Source organism: Glossina fuscipes, unplaced genomic scaffold, assembly GCF_014805625.2.
Source record: "Glossina fuscipes isolate IAEA_lab_2018 unplaced genomic scaffold, Yale_Gfus_2 112, whole genome shotgun sequence".
Lineage (NCBI taxonomy): Eukaryota > Metazoa > Arthropoda > Insecta > Diptera > Glossinidae > Glossina > Glossina fuscipes.
Window position 1 is genome coordinate 4,147,256 of NW_023998455.1, and position 3,917 is coordinate 4,151,172.

The 3,917-nt window shown below is 35.6% G+C and overlaps 1 non-coding gene across 1 annotated transcript; it reads right to left on the minus strand.

Moving 5' to 3' along the window:
* Positions 1 to 1,572: 1,572 nt before the first annotated feature.
* Positions 1,573 to 1,644, minus strand: Trnam-cau. The gene has a single exon. It is a non-coding gene; the product is annotated as a tRNA-Met (tRNA).
* Between the last annotated feature and the right edge of the window lie 2,273 nt (positions 1,645 to 3,917).

A 3,917-nucleotide genomic window follows, 5' to 3' on the forward strand; every position in this document is an offset into this window, starting at 1 on the left:
GTCTTGTGGGCGTAAATTTTTAGGGGAAGAATATAAAAAAAATGAAAAAAATTGTGTCCATAACAAAATTATTTACATTTCATTGTGTTTCATAGCAGATGTTGCCAAAATGTTGCGTATATTTTGCCTGACACTGTGTCTACATCTAACCATACCCTATGCAAGTCGTTGAGAACGAAGGAGAAATTAAATGTTTTTATAAGAAATTTATTTAAGTAATAATTTAAAAGCATTTTAGTACACACACACACACAAGCAAAGTCATCATGCACAGGGCGCTTACACGAATAGCTTGAAAGCCGCTCTTCCAAGCGATATGAAAATTTCATCTTAAGGCATTTTCCTCAACATCGATCATAAGTGACCGATCATTCGAGTGCGATTGTACACTTTCCGCACGCTACTCTCACTCTCTACGAGGGCAATAAACTTTTTATGAGTTGATTTTCTGTACTTTTTCTTTGTTCTCTTGTAAAGAGAAGTTATATAGAAAATGTCTCGTACACGTGTATAAAGAAAGTGACAGAGAGAGGCATAGAGTGTGGCCGCAGATTAAAAGGAATACATCCGATCCATAAATCGCGCGCAGTTACTAAAATTACATACAGACATTGCTTTGACAAAAATTTATATTTATTTGCAAGAAAGTTGTATTCGTCTCGAACTGAATCCTGAAAAAGACCCAAAAAAACTACAATTCGTATACTCTATGATATTGGCTGGGTATGGGAACATTTTTTTTTCAAATTTTCTAGCATATCCGTGGAAATTTTCATAGCGTGTAGAGAATAGCAATGAGCACAAAAAATAAACAAACAAAGATGCTGCCAGTTTTCGTTGCACTGTAGATATATCCATTGACAAATTTAGCCCATTTTCGATAGCGAGACAACGAACAAAAGCTTCTAACGTTTTTTCCTAAATTGCACGATTCGCATAGATAATACACAGATGGGCAGGCGGCAAGACATACGGAGAGACGGGTAAGTGGACTAACGAACAGATTGATAGGAGATGGATAGACGGACACATGAACAAACAGTCAGATGGTTAGAGGCGCCGATGCGCAGACGAACAGATGGTCGGACTTTTTGAACTATTAGGCTCACATCAAGATTTACACGATGATACCAGCAAAAAAAAGGAAGAAAATTCGCCTAACACGCTCTTATGTGTTTCCCCTGCGCCGCAGCGCCCATATTTATTGCGCTTAATAAATTCAGTTTGCTCCACAACCTTCCAATACAGTAAGTCATTCTGACCCTATCAAACCTCAAACTTTTTACCATATTCATTTTTCTTGGTGTCCCACTAGTCGTTAAGTTAAAGAACAAAAATAACGCTTCCCGCCAATAAGATTTTGGTTAGAAGATAAATTCAACTATATGTTGAATAATTTGTTTTAAAATAATAACAATAATAATAATGAAAAAAAAAATTTAATTAATAAAAGAGTGAAAGGATAGACGAACGGTTCGCGAAACCGGGTAAAAGCATTTAGGTTTGCAGGCAACTAAAAAAAAAAAAGAAATAAAAAACATAACTATACCAAGTCAATGTCTTTCGACTTGATAGCAGAGCAAGGTTTCGATCCTCGGACCTCTGGGTTATGGGCCCAGCACGCTTCCACTGCGCCACTCTGCTCTTGTTTCCCCTTCCGAATAACTCGCATTATATTTTCTTTAAAGGATAGCTAAACTCTGTTATGACAAAAGCGTTTGCATTTGCCGTCTTTTTTTAATTTTAAAGCAAAATAATTATTTATTTATTTATTCCATATACAGATGAAACAACTTAACGACCGAATTCTATTGACTCTTAGAAATAAATCTTATGCCAAATATTATTAATAACTATTAAAAAGTATTTCAAATAAATGAAAAAGACATAAAAAGAGCAAAATTCATGTATAAATAAATAGAGAGAAAAACAAAAGAAACAAGTAAGAGCATTATATTCGGTCGTGACCGAATCTTCTATAGACACGACCATTATCATAAAAAAAAAGCAAAAAAAGTTAAAGGAAATGTGCTCAATAACATGGCGTGGGCTGACTGACTGACTTTTTCTATTTTCTAAGTAAAAGTTTGGGCCGCATAGGCGTGTGGGAGTTGTAGGCGTGCCCATAGAAAATTTAAGTCACTTCCAAATTCTTTTGCAAAATGGTAGACGATATCTTCATTTTCGCTAATGAGAAAACGTTAACCACAAACACTAGCGTGGTAAAGGCAACTGCGCAGACGTACGGACGAACATGTTTAGGTACATTCTAAATTTGAAACTGGCCAAGAATTTCTACATTTTATGGCGTTTTTGCACTGTGCACTCAAAGCTTTACAAAAGTGTGTAAAAAATTATTCAATTTTGGTGCACTACAATATCGGGTAGGCGTGGTTAATTTTTTCCATTTTTGCACATTGATCTCCTATAGTTTATGAGTAATGAGCAAAAAACTAATTTTTTATTTTTTTTTTGAAAAGCAGAGGCATTGTCAATTTATGTGGTGCTGGTTGTTCGACCGATTTGGCTCGACCTAGGTCCAAGAACTTTCCATTTTTCTGACAACACTTGAAGTCGGTAGCTTGATTTTCCGGCCAAGGCAATTTTTAAAACAGACATTACACAGACACAAAGCGAACAGACGGACATACTTAAATCGATTTAGAGTTTATTGCTGATCGAGAATGTATATACTTTTTGGGGTCTCTGACGGTATCTGCTGAGCGTTGCAAACGTTTTGACAAAATGGATATATCCCTCACGCTTCGGTAATGGGCTCGAGCACTTGGGCTTTGATATTGAGTGGTAATGAGTTCCATAACTTTACAGCGTTAACAAAGTAGAATCTTAATAACGTTAACTATAGCCAGAATTAAATTCATTCGCCGCTTAGATGTTGTGCATTGAAAAGCTTTTGCTCCAATATGCAGTTGTACATATATATATATATATATATATATATAGGATCCTTTAACAAGATATGTCGCTTTAATAGCAGAAGAACCATTGTTCTATAAACTGGGGCTAACGTAGTTCTCTACATCATTATCAGCATCAGTTTTAGGCGAAGAAAGTGCATCGACATCGTTTAGTAGCGATGTTACCCTTGGGCCAGTAGCACTTCCAAAATAGTGTGACCCGATTTCACTTTCAGCCTATGAAACCGCTCCGTTCGTCATGTGATTGAATAACTTGGTAGACCGTTTCTCTTTGCTTGCTCTCCCAGACAGATGCAAGTGCTGCCCATTCTTTAGAATAATTTTGTGTCAAACATCATTGTCTTTTTTATGAATATCCAGCACCCGTTCAGCGTATGTACGACGATCGATCTCTGAAAATCCCTGGTGTCAAATGTCATCGTGATGATAGCTAAAAGATGACAATATCAAAAAGCGAAGAAATTGAATATGGCCTCCTTTGTTGAAAGGTCCACCCATTTACGATATGCTGAACTATAATCCTTTCTTCACCTACATGAGCTGAACAATGCTTCCGCCATCAATGCAGCTTAGAAATTTATAAAATTTTCTTTTAAAAATCAATTTCTCAGTTGAACTGAGAAAAATGAATGAATAGATGATTACACACACACACACACACACACACACACATACACATAAAATAAGTTTTTAACCAATAATCCTCTTTTATATAAACATGTAAATATTTAATAATATATAGTATAAGTAGCTTTCGGTTAGATACGAACCCACCGCAACACTAGATACACTGGATACTTTAACTTTCCTGAACTTAATGTCAAATGCATGCAACACATATCGAATTCGTTATTAAACCATATATTTATGTTGTGTGTGATTTATGAGTTTTTTGGAAATACAACATCTTCAGCTCAAGGAAAATATTTGATTCCTTCACTTTTTCTTTTTTCTTTTTACCGCAAAAATCTTTACTAA